Source organism: Bombyx mandarina, chromosome 20 (genome assembly GCF_030267445.1).
Source record: "Bombyx mandarina strain Sakado chromosome 20, ASM3026744v2".
Taxonomy (NCBI): domain Eukaryota; kingdom Metazoa; phylum Arthropoda; class Insecta; order Lepidoptera; family Bombycidae; genus Bombyx; species Bombyx mandarina.
This window is the reverse complement of record NC_143226.1, coordinates 2,566,726-2,589,015: the sequence shown is the minus strand read 5'-3', so window position 1 is coordinate 2,589,015 and position 22,290 is coordinate 2,566,726. Positions and strand designations below refer to the sequence as shown.

At 37.1% G+C, this 22,290-nt stretch overlaps 1 protein-coding gene across 2 annotated transcripts in view; it reads right to left on the bottom strand.

The window, feature by feature from the left end:
- The window catches only part of Cbp53E (Calbindin 53E), a 200,568-nt gene extending 192,416 nt beyond the window's left edge, over positions 1 to 8,152 (bottom strand). For both annotated transcript variants that reach the window (XM_089735834.1, XM_089735835.1), the window contains exon 1: positions 8,012 to 8,152. The gene's annotated coding sequence lies outside the window, so the exon portion shown is untranslated. The remainder of the gene's footprint in view (positions 1 to 8,011) is intronic.
- Between the last annotated feature and the right edge of the window lie 14,138 nt (positions 8,153 to 22,290).

The window sequence follows — 22,290 nt, the reverse complement described above, 5'->3', positions numbered from 1 at the left end:
CACCTCAATTGGAATAGCACGAGTGAAATTATATAATGAATATTGATCTGATTGACTGATCGAGAGTGAACCAGCTTCGGGAACAGTGATCACCACTTCTGAGTGTGACATACCTACAATAGATTTAACTGGTGGTGACTCCGATAGTACACATTCCTCTCGATTAGTTCTTAGTAAGAAAAAGTATAAGAGATATTCTAAGTTAAATAAGTTTATAAATAAAACGGAGCAAGTATTAAAACCTAGAAAATCTATTAATTATATAAAAACTATATGCAAAGACCGAAATGCACTGCGTACAAAACTAAATACTTCACTTGAAGAATTACAACATGTTCATCACAATCATGAGTTAGAAATAGAAAAGTTAACTTCACAAATAAATTCGTTGAAAACTGATTTGGACAATGTAACTAAAAATTATGAATATGCTCAAAAAGACATATGTGAACATATATCGGTGATGGATAACCTGCTAGATTTGTGTAATAATAATAAAGAGCGATTTGAATCTCTGACATTACAATATGCTAATTGTAAATGCCATTGCTCTATATCAGGTTCTCCAGTACCAGACTGTTCCAATAGTCAAAATCAATTTTCTAGTTCTACCTCTAAGCCCGTTGTAAACAATATAATGAAACCTGCGCTTACTAAAAACATTATTAAAATATTCAGTGATGAACTAGGGAAAAATATGGGTGTAGCGCTGAATGATCTGTGTTTGGGACAATCTGTCATAAATTATTGTATGCCTGGGGCTTCATGTACCCACATACTCAATAAAATTTTAAATGTGACTCATTGCCCTAACACAACAATAATCATAATGATTGGGAGAAGGGGAAATGCAGATATAAGAGATATAAAATATCAAATAAATCAATTATTAACACTACAGGTGAAAAAGATCATCATGTTTGCATTTCCATTTATTCAGAGTATGCCAGCAGAAAATAAAATCAGACATTGCATTAATGATTTCATGCAGACAATTTCTAATGTTAATAATTATTATGTCATGACACCATGCAAATCAGAAAATATATTTTATACTATTGACATTAATTGCATGATAAAAAATAAATGTATTATTATGACAAAACCTAACAAATTCTATTTAGGTAGCTACAATTTTAGACAAGTAGCAAACTCGCTACATTATTTTTTACACATTTATCTAGCCATGAATTTGGCTAATCAACCTACTGCTTCTTTTGAGCAGAAAAAAAATATGACATCTATTAATTTGGAATCCGTTCCAAGTACTTTAAATTAATTACTAAGACAACAGAGTTTACCTCTTGCAGTAAATATGATTTATCTGGACACAGCCCATCAACAAATAATATTTCTTTGAAAACAACTGTGATCAACCTGGTGCATCAGAACTTACAAGGTTTGATGGGTAAAGAACTTGAAATTGATTTGTTCCTAGATTATAATAAAGTCAATGTTCTATGTGTTACTGAACATTGGCTTAAAAAATATGAATTAAATTGTAATTTTAAAAATCACCAGGTTGTAAGTTCCTTCTGCAGAGAGAATGCTATACGAGGTGGCTCACTGATCATTGTTAATAAAGATTATAAATGTAAGGAACGTAGAGACATTGTGAGCCTCTCTGTGGAACGGATTATTGAAATGGCATGTGTAGAGCTTGAGCGATTCATTGTTGTAAGTGTGTACAGGCCCCCGAATTCGTTATATGATTTTTTTGAAAATATAATGGAAAGTGTTTTATTAAAGCTTTCTGTTTCTAATAAACATGTTTTTATTTGTGGTGATTTTAATATAAATTTATTAGAAAATATAAATGCCACTATTAGACTCAGAACATTGTTAAAATCATATAACCTTAGCAATCTATTTTCAGAGCCCACAAGAATAACTAGCACATCGGCAACCTGTATAGATAATATTTTCACAAATGTAAAACCTTTACATAAATGCATTATTAATCATTTAAGTTCAGACCACAGTGGACAATTCTTATCTTTTAAAATTAAATCTGTTTCAGATGTTAATAGTACAAGAAAGCTACCGTTTGTTCCTAGTAATATTAGACGTTTGGAGAAGCTTAGAGCTAAAGTTTTGGCAAAAATTCCGAATGTTTGTTATAGTGAAGATCCTAATGTTCATTACATGGATTTATTTAATGTTATTAGTTCTGAATTTAGTGCCATCTTTACTTCTAAAACTCTGATCTTACATAATAAAAGATCATTCAATGAATGGGCGACTGTTGGAATTCACAAAAGTAGGCAGAGATTATACGATCTCTATCATGAAAAATCATATAATCATAATAAGTCATTTCATGAGTATGTCTCTAAATATTCCAAGCTGTTTAAAAAAGTCTGTACATTGGCCAAGTCATTGCACTTAGGCAATCTTATAAAAAATGCACCTGACAAAATTAAAATGACTTGGAATATCAATAATAGGGAGACTGGGAATGTCAGAAACAGCAATGCTGAATTAACTTTAAAAATCAATAATCGAATAATAACTTCTCATCAAGAAGTGGCCAGTGCCTTTGAGCACTACTTTGCTGATATCCCAGCTTCTACCACAAAATCTTTAATTTCATCTCCTACCGTCGCCGAATCATTACTGCAAAATCATGTTGATAAATGCAGTGTTAACTTTAAGTTCACAAATATTGATATAAAGGACATAATTGATAATTTCAAGCTCATTAATATTAAGAAAACTGGTGATTTATGGGGAATTTCAATTAATGTTATAAAATCCATTATTGATATAATTGCACCTTACCTTGCTACAATATTTAATGACTGTATTGATGGTGGTGTGTTTCCTGATCTAATGAAATATAGTAAAATAATACCGTTATTTAAATCTGGTAGTACTTTTGACCCCTCTAACTTTAGGCCCATTTCAGTACTACCTACATTGAGTAAAATTTTTGAAAAAATTATTCTGGAACAACTTTTGAACCACTTCAATTCCAATAACCTGCTTCATAACAAACAATATGGATTCACTAGAGGTCGGTCAACTATTGATGCAGGTGTAGATCTCATTAAAAATATTTTTCAGGCTTGGGAAGAGTCGCATAATGCCCTTGGGGTTTTCTGCGACTTATCTAAAGCTTTTGATTGTGTTGAGCATAATACATTGTTGAGGAAATTACACCATTATGGTATTAGGGGCGTTTCATTAGAACTTATTAAATCTTATTTATCCGGAAGAATCCAAAAGGTAGACGTTAAAGGAACGAGATCTTCCGGTGTCTTACTTAATATGGGTGTTCCTCAGGGTTCCATATTGGGTCCCTTCCTATTTCTTGTATATATCAATGATTTACCTAAGTTTATTGAAACCCGTCACGAGGTCGTATTATTCGCTGATGATACATCATTATTGTTTAAAATTAAACGACATTTGGAAGATTATGACGATGTGAATGATGCTATCTCGCGCGTGGTACATTGGTTTAGTGTTAATAATCTGTTATTAAATAACAAAAAAACAAAATGTATAAAATTTACTACACCTAATGTTAGACAAGTGGACACTAATATTACTGTAAGTGGAGAGACACTGGAGCTTGTGGATTCGACAGTTTTTCTTGGTATAACAGTTGATTCTAAGCTGCAGTGGGGTCCTCACATATGCAAGTTAGCGAGTAGGCTTAGTTCTGCAGCGTTTGCGGTAAAAAAAATACGAATGTATATTAATGAAGATACGGCACGCTTGGTTTATTTTAGTTATTTTCATAGTGTTATGTCCTATGGCATTTTGCTATGGGGCAATGCTGCCGATGTCGAAACGATTTTCATCCTGCAGAAGAGGGCTATTCGTGCTATTTATAATATGCACCCGAGGGAATCCTTGAGGGACAAGTTTAAGGAAATCAAAATTCTAACTTTAGCGTCCCAATACATTTTTGAAAATTTATTGTACGTGCGTAAAAACATTGAAGAATTCCCCAGAGTCTGCGATTTGCACAATGTGAACACTAGGAACAAACATAGGCTTGCGTTGCCGGCGGCTCGAATTAAGAAAATAAGCAACTCTTTTAGGGGGCTGGGTGTACAGCTTTTCAACAAGATCCCACTAAACGTTCAACTACTACCTGTTCATAGATTTAAGAAAACTGTTAAGGAACGTTTGTGCAACAAGGCATATTATAAAGTTAAGGATTATTTACTAGATGGCACTACGTGGGAATGACGCGCTCGCTCCTGGCCTTTTCATTTTTCATTATTATTATTATTTTTTTAGACTTGTTTTTTCTTTTATTGTGAATATTTCTATTTATTTAAAAAAAAGAATATATTTGAGAAAAAACAAAAAGAAAAAAAAGCCCGCTGAGTTTGTTTCGCCGGTTCTTCTCAGGACTGTGGCTTTTTTTGGAACCGGTGGTAGAGTTAACATTGTTATTTGTATTTTGACATTCAACAAGTGTGTCATACTGACATCTAAGTTGAAATAAATAATTTTGAATTTGAATTTGAATTTTGATTAAAACGGAATTAATTTGGAGAGGCAAACAAGACGTTGCTACCACCAGTATCTCTTTAATAACAAATAATCAATACAACAACAATATTTATGAATAGAACGAGAGCTTCCGGTAATTAACTAACGCGTTATTTATCTTATAGAGTCCGTACTCTATGGATGTACATGTGATGCGTACAGAGAAGATGCATGTGACTAGGAGATGTATGGAAATGGTAGTGCAAAATAGAGGGGGGAAAAGTCGACCGAAGCTGACATGGATGGAGCGATATGAGAGAGAGGAGTGAGTGTTGAGCTGACGGCTGATAAAAGAGAATGGAAGAGAAAAATTAGCTGCGGCAACCCCACCGAATGGGATAAGGTGAAGAGAAATAAGAAGAAGAGTTCATTCTCTATCACCAAATTACATTATAGGACCTCTTTGACACATGAAGTCGAAGTTTTTGATCGGGTTCTATGGTATTATTCTTTCGCGGTGGAAGGTCTGGTCTGGTGGAATAAATTCTGGTGGTAGGACCTCTTGTGAGTCCGCGCAGGTAGGTACCACCACCCTGCCTATTTCTGCCGTGAAGCGTTTCGGTTTGAAGGGTGGGGCAGCCGTTGTAACTATACTTGAGACCTTAGAACTTATATCTCAAGGTGGGTGGCGCATTAACGTTGTAGATGTCTATGGGCTTCAGTAACCATTTAGACCAGGTGGGCTGCGATCTTTTCCACCCATCTAAGCAAATAAAGTCGTTCGTGAACCTATCCTAGATACGCATTTTTCGAGAAAAACCTATCTGCGGGATTATAAGAGAAACATAGTCCAATCCTTTGATACAAACAGCGCTTTATTGGGCACGCAGACTTCAAAAACATCAGATAAGATGTCTGCTAGGGCTAGTGTTAGCAAATTCTCTCAGGTTGAATCCGTGAGCTCACCTATTTGTCCGGGCTTATCTGGAATAGCCTCTTAGGTATTTAGGTAGGTAGGGAAAAACAAAAAATAAATAAATAATAAGATGGCAGGTTGTTCAACTAATGCACATAATATGTTTTCTCTTTAATTTGCAATGAATTGTTTAATAGTACTTGGAGGCGTCTAAGACAAATGTAATGAATGTTATTTGAGAAAGTAACGGCACACATGCCCACAAAACGAATCTGTTAGCACAAACTCTAATTAGAGTAAGTAAAAATGAGTAACAAAGCTTTGTGCGGTTCCAAGAGTTATGTGTGCACCGATTCTGAGATACGCGACATAATTATGATGCCAAAATACGCTATTAAATTAACGTATTAGTGACTATGACAATAGTTAACCTAAAAGAAAATATGAACGTCAGACACAAAGCGCGCGGATTTAAGTTTGTAATCCGATCTTTGACCAGTTCTCGGTATTGCAAATCCCGTTTTTTTTTCTAATTCAATTCATCCTTATCATATCGACGGGTGAAAAGCTATTTACTCTAAGCGACATTTCACTTAATACGCGACATTTATCTTTGTAGTTGGAGATCCTTTTCATTTGGTACTTACTAGCTGACCCGGCAGACTTCGTAATGCCTCAATCGATAAATAAAAGACCTAAACTTTTGTATAAAATAAATTTAAAACAAACAAAAGGAATCGGTCCGACGGGGGACACATAAATGGAAAACAAAATTGTTATTTTTATGTATATTTCGAGCATTTTTATATTTATCTACCTTTTAAATCTTCTCTGGACTTCCACAAGTAATTCAGGTCCAAAATTAGCCAAATCCGTCCAGCCGTTCTCGAGTTTTAGCGAGACTAACAAACAGCAATTCATTTATATATATATAGATTAGTATCAACAATTCGATGTTTTTAATTGAACTTCAATTAAGTTTAACCCATTCAAATAGCTGAAAAAGTTTTTTTTGGCTTCATATATTTTTTCAAAATTTCAAACTTTAAATGGCTCTTTTGGAAAGTTGCAAAAATGTCGCTTAAACCAAATCGCCTTTCACACCTCGATATGTAACTCTGTGTGACGTATGTACATAACGCGAGTCTCTGCGACTTGTACTGGTGGTAGGACCTCTTGTGAGTTTGCACGGGTAGATACCACCACACCGCCTATTTCTACCGTGAAGCAGTAATGCGTTTCGGTTTGAAGGGTGGGGCAGCCGTTGTAACCATACTGAAACCTTAGAACTTATAACTCAAGGTGGGTGGCGGCATTTTCGCTATAGATGTCTATGGGCTCCAGTAACCACTTAACACCACGTAGGCTGTGAGCTCGTCCACATATCTAAGCAATAAAAAAAATAAACTATTATTAAAAGCCAGAGGGGGTATAACAAAATACGTTTTTTTTATTACGTCAATCTATACTAATATATAGTTATAAATCTACAGTGGTTTTTACGGATGTTCCGTTATAACTACTTAACCATGCATCCGATTGACTTGAAACTTGTTATCTGTGTAGAAAATACATGTATTTAATGGATAGGCTAATATTTATATGAGTGTTAGACTCGCTAATAATAATGACAATAAATGATAATGTCAATTTTAAATGCCAAGTAATATCACAAAGTGAGTGGCGGCATTTACACTGTAGCTGCCTATGGGCTCCAGTAACCACTTAACATCACGTAGGCTGTGAGCTCGTCCACCCGTCTAAGCAATAAAAAAAACAAAAAAAAACACGAATTCACCAAAAAGTGCACATTGGCAAGATTTTGGCACCTACCCCTGTAAGCTCACTAATCATCCTAGCTACCGTCAGCTAAACTGTCCACATCATAACGGCCGTCTGGTGTAGTGGTAAGTGACATGGTCACTACACAAGGGGGTCGCGGGTTCGAATCCCGCCAAGGGAAGATATTTGTATGATAAATATAAATGTCTTTTCCAGGGTTATGGATGTATATTAAAAATGTATGTGTATAATAAAAATATTACATTTATTTCCGTTATCTGGTACCTGTAACACAAGTTCTTTACGAACTTATCACGGGACCAGTTAACGTGGCGTGATTTTTAGTTAATATTTATTTATTTATTTTATTTATCATGTACAAAATAAAACGATTTCGATATTATACTATTTCAACCACTATCACTGAATATTTGTTCATAATTAATAAGAAAAGCCGTCTGCATACCTAACGAAGCAATTTATTATTCGTATAATTAGTTTTGTCAATCGATCTAGGTAGAGAGCATTATGACCTAGTTGTTAAAAATACTTAAATTTTGACAGAGCAACCCTTTTAACGCTCACCCCTTCAACTGTGTCAATAAACATAAAGAAGTATATTCGTGTCTATTACCTCGCAAATATCATAGCAGTAACACCTGTCGCATATAGGAAAATAATGATAAATAAAATAGGAAAAAATTAATAATGTATTAATTAACATATTTTAGTCACAACTCTACGTAAGAAATGTCTCACGTCTCACGTGGAACCATCGAAGAACCTCAATGACACACTCAAAAAACTACGAATGAATTTGGGAAATCGGAATTTAAACTTGAGTTTTAAATGTTAACTTACCTAAGTACTTCTGTTGCTCGTATACGGGACCAACGTTATTTTTTTTTTAAATATTAATTCTAATGTTTATTTTTGAAAAACGGTTTTAGCGCGCGCTTTTCTGACGTCTAGCCGCACGGGCGACTGCGACTGAATGAATGAAACGGGGAGCCTGAAATGAAGGGGCGGGGCCCTCCGGGTCCGAAATACCCGGCCGATTTTAAAAGACGCCTCCCCGGTAAAGTGAGACGAGAAAATTCGGCTTCCCACCTTGGTCGTTTTGTGGAAAATTGCGTGACTCTGGAGAGCAGCCTGGTTTTTTGATCAGAACTAAAGTCAGGTATTACGAAAGACGCTGCTGGCATTTAGTTATCCGCCGTTATCATTCTCGTGCCAATAAACATGCCATTAATGATCTCATCTGAAGAGTCTCGCATATGTAGTCGGGAATTTAATACGTAATAAATATATTTTGATGTGATGCGATGCGTACACCAATTTCATTATACCATTGTCAGTACTCACCATTATTTGTTCGTAGGTCTCCTTATAACATGTTTACTTAGGTAGGTACCCATTAATACTTTAGAAATTTCCTGTGTTTTCATATACATATATATGACAAATAACATGAGTTTCTCTTCAAACCTTTCGATTGGACAATCTGTCTTCGGAATTGGTGATAAAGTGACTAATTGAAAAGTAAATCCCTTTTGATGTTGTTTATCATTTCATAAATGCTCCGTGAAATTGATGTTAGCGTTTGATATTTTCTTCACCTACGCAAAATTCACCAGTAGTATGTGGCTGATTATAATATGAGGTAGCTAACAAAATACCCAGAAGCTATGAATTTTGACGCCTCTTTATTCCGCTGGTGACAGATTGTGAGAGAATCTGTCGCAGTCTTTCGTACGAAATAGCAATCGAGATGAGAGATTGAATTCGCGCTGTGATATCTATGAAATTTAGAAACCACTCAACACTAGCCAAGCCGTGATCTCGTCTCTCCAATAATCACTATAATAACAAACTCACACATCTCCAAATTTATTACGTTAAAAGAAAATACTTGGTGCTATTGATAAATGAGTTCGGGTAACTTGAGTGATTGATTCCTCCGGTAACTTTCACTCTTCAATCCCACAAGGACTCGTGAGGTATACGCATTAATTAGCCAAGAATAATATGAATATAAATTTTGTGAAAGAAATTTAGTAATGGGCTGTTCCCTTCATTTTTAAAAAACAGGATTGCTTTAAAAGTCATTGTCAATTTTAAAATTATCCAGAACTTATTACGTTTTATGAATAGCTAGGCGAACGAGCTCTCAATCCATCTGTTGTTAAATGATACCAAGTTCAATAACATCAGAATATAAGCGCCGCCACTTACCCATGATACCATCATCTCTTTTTTTTTACCATCGCACCGCCCGCTACCGGAGTAGAGCTCATCCATACTAGCTGGAGCCACTGCGTTCATCCACAGTGCATTTCCAGAGATCTTTTTTGGAATGAGCTCTCCTCCACGGTGTTTCTTGAGCGCTATGACATGTCCTTCTTCAAACGAGGCTTGTGGAGGGTATTAAGCGGTAGGCCGCGGCTTGGCTCTGCCCCTGGCATTGCTGAAGTCCATGAGCTACGGTAACCACTCTCCATCAGGTGGGCCGTATCTCATATGCCTACAAGGGCAATAAAAAAAGACCTTGAAACATGTGGTCTAATTCTCAATTGTATAATATAACGGCTGTCCCACCCTTTAAGCTGGAATGCATGATTGCTTCGCTGCAGAAATAGACAGGGTAGTGGTACATACTAGGGCGGACTTTCAATACGCTGATCCTAACTTTACACACACAACATCTTCGGACAGTGATCAACCTATCTAATATTCAGTAATGTGTAACAGGTGCCAGTCTGTGAGTGCTTGCACGTTCAATGCCAGATTCTACATTTTAGACAATGCTATTTGCTCCAACTGATAAGAAATCCAAGCGAGAACTCTTCAACGAAGATCAACCCGGTGACCCGAAAGCCAATCTCCGATCAGAAATAACAGCTCTGGACATACAATTGGTAAATTTTCGCCATCCGCAGGAATCTTTCCAATTTGGCGCAAATGTTTTCTTATAAAATTGAAATTTTATGAAGTATCAAGATATTTACGCTGCTGCCTGAGTGATCGTTCAATATTAGGCCTTGATCCACAAACAATACAGTTCAAGTTCATCGAATATAAGGCCCGCGTTGCAATTATAAATCTAACGTTACGGCATTTGCTATGTCAACACGTTCCGATCAACATTAACTGAACAGCTACTGAATGTGGCTGAGTCGGTATTACGTAAAATGAAACCGATTGCCGGCTGAACTTAACAGCGATCGAGATTCGATGAGCTATCTATACTAATATATAAATCTACAGTGGTTTTTACGGATGTTCCGTTATAACTACTGAACTATGCGTCCGATTTACTTGAAACTTGGTATCCGTGTAGAAAATACATGTACTTAATGGATAGGCTAATATTTATATCAGTGTTGGACTCCCTAACAATAATGACAATAAATAATAATGTTAATTTTAAATGCCCAGCGAAGCGGGCGAGTACGGCTAGTTATGTAATATTATTGTACTTGATGCTTAAAACGCTTTTTAAGAAATGCGGAGGCTGCTCAAGGATGTGTCGTCCAAATGTATAGATTTTTTATTTTATTTTATCCGACGGTCCAAATGCTTATAAAGTTTTTCGTGATTACAAACGAGCGATTGGTATATGACACTTGAACGTCGTGATTGAAATAGCTAATATACATATTTACCTCGATTAGAGTTAGGTTAATTTTTGTATGGAAGACTTTTTATCAACAAATCTATTTTTACGGCTTGATCTTACATTTATTTCTTTTCTATTTTATTATATTTGCCGTTTTGGATACCTTAGACAACTGTCAGTGGATTTATTTAAAATTTAATTATAACGTTGCATATTAAAAGAGTTGTTTGGGCAAAAATAACCAAAAGCGACAACATAACAACTGCAATTACTAACTTAATAAGCCCTGCAGGCAGTTTCACGGCAATTAATCCCGGTTTCATACACACAGGTTAATGAAATATCATTTTATGGATTTCTATTGTGAGCCGGGTCAATAGAAATTTGATTTTCATTTAAAACTGAAACGGGTTTTGGGAAACAATGTGATCATTTTTAGCTAATTAATGTAAGGACACATTTAATTATCTAACTATGAATAGTACGATTCATAGATGTCACAAAGCGAACGTTAATTCCTACATTTAGTTATGAAATCGATCTGCCGACTGAAGGTTTTTTTTTTTGCCCTTGTAGGCAAACGAGCATACGGCCCACCTGATGGTGAGTGGTAACCGTCGCCTATGGACTTCAGCAATGCCAGGGGCAGAGCCAAGCTGCTGCCTATCGTACATCGAAGGTAACGGGTGGCCCATAAGTCCTTTGATATGAAAAAAAAATTATTAAAATAAAACTAATTACATTATGAATTAAATTTTTATTTACATAAAAAGCTTAAAAAACGGGAATTATTTTTTGAAAATAACATCTCCTAAATGTAATCCGTTGCGATCACGGCACTCTTGCAAACGACGTCTAAAATTGTCGATGACTGCGCGGCACGTCACTGCTGAAATGCTTGTCATTTCTCTGCGGATGTTTTCTTTTAGGGCCTCAATTGACCGCGGGTTTGTGTCGTATACTTTAGCCTTAAGGTAGCCCCACAAAAAAAAATCCATCGGGGTCAGATCTGGACTACGTGGAGGCCAGGAAATGTCTCCTCTCTTAGAGATAACTTTGCCAGGAAAAAGTTGACGGATAACGGGCATAGCAGTGTTAGAGGTGTGAGAAGTGGCCCCATCCTGTTGAAACCACGTCCTGGCATTAAAGCCTGAAAAGTTTTGCAATTCTGGTATGAAAAACTCTTCGATCATAGCCACATATCGCTCCGACGTAACAGTAACTGCGCGCCCTCTGCCATCCTCAAAGAAGTAAGGCCCTAGGATACCATGGGCTGACATAGCGGCCCAAACAGTCACTTTCGGACTATGTAAAGGCTTCTGATGCTTAAGTTTTGGATTGATGGGGCTCCAATAGCGGCAATTTTGTTTACTAACATGCCCGTTAAGATGGAAATGAGCCTCGTCAGAGAACATTATGTTATTGAAGGAAGTAAACCGATTCAACATTTCATTCGCATAATTTTGTCTTTGAATACCGTCAGTTTCCTTTAATTCTTGAACCAACTGAATTTTGTAAGGGTGCATATGTAAATCTTTCTTCAAAATCCGTTGTAACGATGTCCTGGATACGTTTAATGCTCTGGCGCGCTTACGAGTTGACTGTGTCGGATTTTCGCGAATAGACTGTGTCACTGTGTCTATGTTTTGTTCCGTACGTGACGTCCTTGGGCGACCCAACCGCGGTTTATCTAACGTCGAACCGGTCTCCTCGAACTTAGCAACCCAGTTCTTAATCGTTTGAAGAGTTGGAGTGTCGTCAAAGTTGTGTAAACCTTTGTGTTCTCGAAATTTACGCCGCGCAACGGTTGCCGAATTGTCGTTTTTATAAAACTCGCGCACACAAAACGCACGGTCCGCTCCGGTAAAACGCTCCATCGCGACTAAATTCCCAGAAACCGAAGTTACTCCCCCCGCTTCCCCTGCACCGCTCACGCGCGCCCTGTTCGTTTTATTCAAATTTTACTTTTCAAAGGACTTATGGGCCACCCTGTACTTCGAATCGGAAACCATGATTATAGGGTATCTAAGACCTTCCCATTTGGGCTCACAAATCAGCCCTATAGGCTATAGTCGGTCAAGAACTTTTCTTTTGAGTAGAACAAAGATTTAGTAGATCGGATCTGCAGGCAATACAGCAGCTGCTTTTTTTGCGGACCTTGGTAAGACTTCATCTAGTAGCGAACTTCGCTCTCTGACGGCATCATTTCATCATTTTTACTATTGGTAGGATCTCTTGTGAGTCCGCACGGATAGATACCACCACCCTGCCTATTTCTGCCGTGAAGCAGTAATGCGTTTCGGTTTGAAGGGAGGGGCAGCCGTTGTAACTATACATGAGACCTTAGAACTTATATCTCAAGGTGGGTGGCGTTTTTACGTCGTAGATGTCTATGAGCTGCAGTAACCACTTAACACCAGGTGGACTGTGAGCTTATCCACCAATATAAGCAATAAAAAACCATGAAAAGAGTATTTTATTACTGTGGCTTAGACAAGGAACACAAGATTATACCTTATCTCTTAGAATAATTTAAACATAATGGAACTCTATTCTTCGTAATCTCGTCTAAAACCGATCCATCCCGAAACCAGGCTGCACTTAATCGACTCTTTGTAGAACTAATTAACTTAAATGGAGATTCCATTAAGCTAAGTGCCAATTATCAACGCAGAAATATTCAGGGCTCTAAATGTTAGAAGTGCTTTCTTTTTAGCGTAAAGCGGTAGACGAGCTTAGTGCCCTGCTTTTGTCAAGTGGACATCTATTTAAAAGCGTTTAATACGTGAAGCAAAAACTTTGTATCCCTTTTTATGAAAATTGCGCGGACGGAAGAGTATGAAATTTTCCACACTTATAGAGAATATAGAGAAGAAGTGCACAATGCTAATTTTTTTTTTAAATAATGCATAAAAGATACATTAAATGAATAAAAAAAACATTACACACACTACCATGTTTTGACACACACACGCATGCATATTATTTGTTTATTGTCAAACTTTTCTTTGCAGTCTGTCAGTTAGTCTGTGAAATTGAGAATAGATTAAATATTGTTTTCTCTTTATTAATATTTGTCTAAAGTGTATTCTTGACGAAATCTGTGATTAAAGAAGTATATTAGACCTTGACAATAGAATCATAATAGTGTACAAAACTTATAATTTCCATTAGTTATAGTCGAATTTCGACTACCAGGGGACCACTAATCTATTTAAAAGCGTAGAAGATGAAGAGTTCAGCGCTTTCAACCATTAATTTGACGCCTTGATGTGAATGCCGATATCCACCTTCATACCCGAAGTTGAAGTCTAAATTTCGTTGCATCACAGTTGCTCCATCACAAAACTGCCCCACTTACAGCAAACGCAGCAATTGCAAAATCGCATTACAAGAATCGCGGCAAACATATTTGTGGATATCTTAACAAGATGTCGATCCATGTTCTATAACTTTTAAGTGTATCTAAAAACTAATTTATTTTTTATTTCTTTGATGGGTGGACGAGCTTCTCACCCTCCTGGTGTTAAGTGGCTCCTGGGGCCCATAGACATCAACAACAAAAACGCAGCAACCACACATTAAGACATGTGCTATCCACCTTGAGTTTTGAGTCTCAATTTTATAGTACAACCATTGCCCCACCCCTCAAACCGTAACACAGAAATCGGCAGGGTACTTACTTACCTGTGCAGGCTTACAAGATGTTACAGTACCCGGCGATAAATATTGCACATCGACCGTGGGAAAGAGACGGCAAATTTTTGCTTCGTAAAGCGTTATATCTGTCGCACATTACCTAAATGACATTTAATCTCCATGGATAGTGATAGTCGCACACAGGTAACGTTCTACAACAAAAACAAAATTAGATGACTGTCACTTTTAAATATCGATGTGCAATATTTATTGCCTGGTACTGTACCGTCATTATTAACAGTTATAATAAGTAATAATGATAATATAGTGTAATGGTAGTAAATGCCACATATTCTTCTATCACATGTTTTGTGCTGAAGATCTGGTTGGCAAAGGTAATGTTTTCAGACACATAGTGTTTCGTGTTAAATACTTGTAGTCAAAGAAAACTGCAATACATTTTATAGATGCGATTTGTCCCGTGGCATACCATTTCTGAAAAAGAGTGAAAAAAATCATTGTTTCGCGTCAAAATGGTGCCACCTACCAGTCACAGTAGACAAATGTAATAGTGAAGTTTTTAAAAAACTACTACGTACTTAAATACCGTACCACAGTCCCATAGACACAGCCCACTGAGTTTCTCGCCGGATCTTCTCAGTGGGTCGCGTTTCCGATCCGGTGGTAGATGCTGCGAAGTACTGCTCTTGCTAGGGCCATTATTAGCAACACTCCCGGCTTGAGACCCGTGGGCTCACCTACACGTCAAGGAGAATCTGATATAGCCTCTCAAGACTATCAGCATAGGTAGGAAAAAAAACCGTACCACAATAAATAATTTTTTACTGGTGGTAGGACCTCTTGTGAGTCCGCGCGGGTAGGTACCACCGCCCTGCCTATTTCTGCCGTGAAGTAGTAATGCGTTTCGGTTCGAAGGGCGGGGCAGCCGCTGTAACTATACTTGAGACCTTAGAACTTATATCTCAAGGTCGATGGCGCATTTACGTTGTAGATGTCTATGGGCTCCAGTAACCACTTAACACCAGGTGGGCTGTGAGCTCATCCACCCATCTAGCAATAAAAAAAAAATACAAGATCGAATTAACAAAAGATTACTTGTTCAATTTTCAATCAAAATTGTGCAATCCCGCCGACTACCTATTTTCCCTTTAAAATTGAAAAACTTACGATCTATATCGTATATAGCATTAGATAATTTGTGTCGACTTTTTTTGGTCCATAAATATTACTTATCTAGTCTGCACGGCCATTTCTTACGACGTAAACAGTGCTTTACAACAGACACGTTGCAAACTAAGTACCTACCATGCGCTACATAAAGACGAAATGTTTACTGCATCTATTTATGTATTCATTAAATAAGGATGTAACGTGATCAGGACTGCTAGGAAACTATTAAAAAATTCGCTTACTTTTATTATATACCTACTGCTTTTCACCATGATAATGTTACGCGCTGGGTTTCGGGATAAATAAAAATTCTGACCGGAGTACAACTTAAGAACTGTATTCAACACTTAAAACACTTTAAAACTCTCAATTCGCTTGTTCTGCTTCGCTTCAGGTGATCCGTTCGCTGTTTCGCTTCGAGTAGTTCCGATTACTAACTAACTGCGTGCCATCTCTGCAACGCTTTTATAGCCGATGCCACATCCCTAGAATTATTGAGAATATTCCACACATTTCGAGTATAGTGTTTCCGCTATCTGACAATAGATTGCGTTGTATTTCTCGAGCGTTCTAGATGCTACTAGATTCTTCGATATTCGTTCGACTATTCGGCGATAGATGGCGTTACTATTACCGGCGTAACAATAAGGATCAATTCTTAAAAGTTCGTTCACGTTCTTCAAATGGTTATATTTGATGGTCTCAGCTGGTCACGCTGGCATAGCCTCTAAGGTTACAAGCTTAGGTAGGAAAAAAAAAACTTAATGGTTTTGTTTGTAAAATGAACAGTACGATAGGCAAGATACCGAAAAGAATGGAGTGGGTGCATTTGAAGAGACTGACACTCAGCATTGGGAGGACACGGGTTAAAGAAGAAGGTAGGACCACAGGTGCTTGCAGCACCTACCACCAGTACTTTAAGAGTATTTAAGTAGCAGTTGGATTTACTGGTGGTAGGACCTCTTGGAAGACCGCACGGGTAGGTACCACCACCCCGCCTATTTCCGCCGTGAAGCAGTAATGCATTTCGGTTCGAAGGGTGGGGTAGCCGTTGTAACTATACTGAGATCTTAGAACTTATATCTCGAGGTGGGTGGCGCATTTACGTTGTAGATGTCTATGGGCTCCAGTAACCACTTAACATCAGGTGGGCTGTGAGCTCGTCCATCCATCTAAGAAAAAAATTAAAAAATATATTTAAAGAGCTAATTGACTAACTAAGTAATGACTAACTAAGTAATAACATAAACTCGAATTCAAAATTTACGCAAATTTAATATGATTCCTGATCGAATCTCGCTTCTTCTCCAGTTTTTAATGTCGTTAAGTTTTTGTATCGTAATTAATAATAATTAATCATTAATATTTCGATGTTAATTTTGTTTTATTATAATAGCTTTTGTTTTTATTTTACTGTAATAAGTTTATAGTATAATTAAAACATTCTTGTAGCTCTCTGTAATAAAGGGGATTTGTTTTATGTTTTTTTTTTATTTATAGCCCTTGCAGACAGACGAGCATACGGCCCAGCTAATGGTGAGTGGCTACTGCCGCCCATGGACATCAGCAATGCTAGGGGCACAGCCAAACCGCGACCATTAAGTGACATGAAGTTAAATAAGTACCACTTGAGCATCTAATACTCAGATATTTACACATGTGTCAAATGCAATTGTTTGTCCTTTTGGACTTTATTTAAAACAAATCTAAGAAGTTCGAAAATAGAGATGTCGCAAACTCGAATCTAATTAATAAATGAACAGAATATTATTATTAAGCCTCTCTAAACAAAAGTACTGACATATCTTGAGAACTTAAAGACCGATCGATATATGCAGAGCAGAGTTTGAAAAAAAAAATATTTATCTTTGTTAATGGTTTTACACCGCTGAAAGGACTTAGTTTGGAAACGTACGGAATTTTTATATTTTTTGTCTTTTTCTGCAACAAACCTATATCTCTTGTGTTATAAATAGGATATCTACTTGTTATTTCAAACCCAAATTGTTTAAATCAAAGATCCAGAACAGAAATGGAATAACAAAACATTCATAATCTATTTTAATAACAATAAAAGCGATTGTTTCTAAACATTTATAATCGTTCACATCCCTAATTCACGTGTTTTGGATCAATGCGAATGTAAACAAACAAATGTGTTTTGTCTTTTGAAGCGAATACAACAAGGCCCGTTTGTTTATCAATCTAGAATAACAGTGCTTTGTTTTGCCTTACCTGTAAACATATTAAAATGAAAAAAAGAATTCCTGAGACGCTACTTTTTAAAGATTTAATGGCCTGCTAACAAGACCTTTAAGCCATGACACGGTAAATGGCACGAGCCATAAACAACAAAGACAGTTGTTGAGTTAATCGCATTCGTGCTCCAGCTTCATAATATAATATTCTGTAACAGCCATCTTCGTTATTAAATATTATTATTTATCGTAGTTTATAATATGTCTAATAAAACTACTTGGCAGTATGGTGTACTTACCCATTGCCTATTCAATACAAAAACTAGGACCAAACAATACATGCTCATACTACATACGAAAGCTCTGTATTTTTAACACTATTTTAAAGATATATATTTAATACTTAATATATTTATTAGCTCACGGTTAGTAGTCCTACCAGTAGACCGATAATCAGAACAACTTTAAAAATAATTGTAAATAGACATGCTTTAAGAAAAACCGACTTCAAATAGAAAACAAAAAGATATTCCAAAACAAATATACACTAAAAACAATACTCATCGAAATCGATTGGCGCGATATTGAGTTATTGAGCTATTCATCTATTTGTCGCGCACGTACTTAATGCAAATTTAAGACTTATACGGTTTTCTCATGGATACCATTATCAGAACTGGACTAAATTGAAATGGGACCACACAGGAAGCGTCAGCTTTCTAATAAACAAAAAATCATCAAAATCGATTCACCCAGTCAAAAGTTATGAGGTAACAAACATAAAAAAAGAGATACAGTCGAATTGAGAACCTCCTCCTTTTTGAAGACGGTTAAAATGGTTTATAACGTCAATAAAGAGTTTCCCAATTAATATTTCTCGTCTTTATATTATTTCAATATAACAGCGATGAACAGTGAAGGTTAGAAAATAAAAAAAATATTTTTACAAAATACCCTGAATAGCAATAACATCGTCGGTTACATCGGACTTCCATCAAAATTATTATGATCTAAGTTTTATTGTCAACTGCGGGAACAACGTCGAATATTCACCTTGAACTGAGAAAAACATGAACGTAGTCCTCATCGAATTTTATATATCTACAGTTGAAAAATAAAGGAAAAAATGTTTGTTTGTCGTTTTTATTGTCTTGCCTCGTTGTAAATAATCACTGTCGATGACGGACATCAGCAATGCCAGCTAAGACCTCACTGCAAACCTCTTTTTTTTCCCTTCCTATGCGGATAGCCTTGAGAACCTATTTCAGCTTCACCCCAACATGTAGGTGAGCTCACGGTTCTCAAACCTGACGACGTTGCTAACACGAACCCTAGCAAGAGCCGTGTTTCGCAGAATCTACCACCGGATCGGAAACGCGACCCACTGAGAAGATCCGGCGAGAAACTCAGTGGGCTTTCAAACCTCGTTTAAAGAAAGACATGTCATGAAACACCGTGGAAGGGCATTCTAGGGTCGGATTCTGCGTGGCAAGAACGACCTATGCAAATGCAGTGTATATGAACTAATTGGGTCTAGGTAGTATGGATGAACTCTGTTCCGGTGGCTAGAGGTGCAATGGTAAAAAGGATATGAAGGACGAAGATAATCACGAGGAAATCCTAGAACGTATTTGAAAACAAAAAAAATGTTACTCCTTTATAAAAGATAGGTTACAAATCGTCTTTCGCGCAGTGAACACTGGTGGTAAGGTGTCTTTTGAGCTCGCACGGGTAGGTATCGCCACACTGCCTATTTCTGCCCTGAAGCAGTAATGCGTTCCTGTTTAAAGGGTGGGGCAACCGTCAAAATGGCTCATGTCTTAAGTTGGCTGGCAGCATTTATATTGTTTATGTCTATGGGCAACAGTAACTACTACTACTACTACTGGTAATGTTAGTAAAGACACCCACTATAAAAAAAAAATTAACAGCTTATTTGCTATTTATATTGTGACTTTGTTATTAAGAATTATTTGTCAAGCAGAGTCTTCGGTAGACGAGCGAAGTACGGAGCTTAAATTAAGATCACAATAAATCGACAACATAAACAAGGAGTGTAAATACTTTTATTGCGCTAGTGTCCGTTAGACTGAAAAATATTACTTCGACATAGTTTTTCTTCGTCCTTTTCGCTGACTCGACCTTAGCAACTTATATATATTTACTATATAACTTATAGTTACTATACTCGAGACCTTAGAACTTGTATCTCAAGGTGGGTGGCGCATTTACGTTGTGGATGTCTATGGGCTCCAGTAACCACTTAACATCAGGTGGGCTGTGAGCTCGTCCAGCCATCAAAGCAATAAAAAAAAAATAAAAAAAATACTATATTTTGATGATATGTTTTTGAATGGCTTGCGCAATGGCGATGGGGTCTTGAATTTTGTCACGGCATAAGTATTAGCCAACATTACATACACTGCATTTAACGGGTTTTTACAGCTATTTTCACATTTCACCTTTTTTTATTGCTTAGATGTGTGGACTAGCTCACAGTCCATCTGGTGCTAAGTGGTTACTGGAGCCCACACACATCTACAACGTAAATGCGCCACTCACTTTGAGATTTTCGAGGTGGGTGGCGCATTTACTTTGTAGATGTCTATGGGTTCCAGTAACCACTTAACATCAGGTGGGCTGTGAGCTCGTCCATCCATCTAAGCAATAAATAAAAAAAAAAAGATGTAAATTCTAAGGTCTCAAGGATAGTTACAACGGCTGCCTCACCCTTCCAAACGAAACGCATTACTGCTTCACGGCAGAAATAGACAGGACGGTGGTACCTATCTGCGCGGACTCACCAGAGGTCCTACCACCAGTAATGCGAAGGCCACAGCCAAGCGGCTGCCTACTACTGAATACTCTTCGCAAACCTCGCTTTAAAAAGGGCATATTATAGCGCTAAGGAAATACCACGAGGGAAGTTCATTCCTAAGCCGGTTGGTACGCAGCAGAAAAGATCTCTGGAAACGTACTTTGGACGAACTCAGTGCTTTTAAGTAATTAATAACTAATGTGGCCATACGTCCCGCTTTGGGCGGGATTGTCCCGCTTTCAGGCTGTCCGTCCCGCTTTCAGGCTGTCCGTCCCGCTCTCCCCAATGAGAACAAAAATGTCCCGCTTTCATTTATCTGTTGTGCATGTGTTTATTACTACAAAATACATACTAAAGTAACTAATTTTGCTGTAGAAAAGTAGTTTTTTGTTGCGAAATTATTTATATATTAAGGGCAAGTTGATATAAGAATTAAGATGTCAGTAAGGTAAAATACCATAATAGATTATTTCAAGTCATTTTTATATCGTAGGCTTCTCGCTTTGAGACGAAAAAATAATGGTCACGTTATTAATAACCTAAAATCACTGACGTTTTCATTGCCTTCAGTTTCAACTCTAATGAATCACTGCCATAGAAATTGCAGTCATAAGATTACGCGTGTTTGTTTTTCTCCTAAATTAAATTCTACCAAATTCCAAGGACATTAGCACCGGAGATGTGTAATCGATGTGTTTGTCTCGCTCTACAGGTTCTGTCGAATCGATCAAGGTCGCGTAGCTCGTAAACATTTACCGATCCTGATGAATGTGCGTTTCTCACATACACCTAGAACAACACGGGTCTTGATAACACTTGTGAGATATCAAACCAATTCTTAAACGCATTCGACATCTGTCGTTCTAAAATGTAGCTATCTCGCTCTTTACTTAACTTCCTCCTTGTCTTTTCCAAATAGTATTCGGTTAAGTGTGAGATATCAAACCAATTCCTAAACGCATTCGACATATTGTGTCATTCTAAAATATAGCTATCTCGCTCTTTACTTAACTTCCTCCTTGTCTTTTCCTAATAGTGTTCGGTTAAGTGCGTGTTCATATTAAATGCTTATCAATTAATTAAGTATTTTAAGTCATATGTCCGAGAAGCCACAATTATTAACACCATCGTCAGACATTATAAGGGCGAATAGGGTGATGACGTTAGCAAACGAAAACGAATGACAGTTTTTTTAGGACGGAGGCACCGCTCTTCAAGAAGGCTGGTTGGTAAGTGTGATGAACTGTGATGGGCGTGATGGCGTCTATGCGCCTCCATCGGCTAGGCTCTGTCGTAACACGAAGTCAGCCGAGTTCCGACGATACCGCAATCGTGCTGCCATCTCTAGGGAATCGTGCTGCGTTTCGTTTAGCTACTAAACTAATGACCGTCTCCAACACATATATGAAAGTGGCGACAAGGATGGGATTCGAACACACGCGTGCAAATCACTACGACACTAATATTTCGATTAAAAAAAAAACATTTTTATTATATTAGCATAACACGTAATAGGACTCAAAAATAAAGATCTTCTACCAAACGGGTGTAATTGCTCAGTAGACGACTCAGATTTTAATTTTCGGAACTTGTATGTAAGCAAAGTTATCTTGAAAATAACGTTATAAGGATATTCAGGAATCTGCCAAATATCTTGTGTTCTGTGATAGCCACC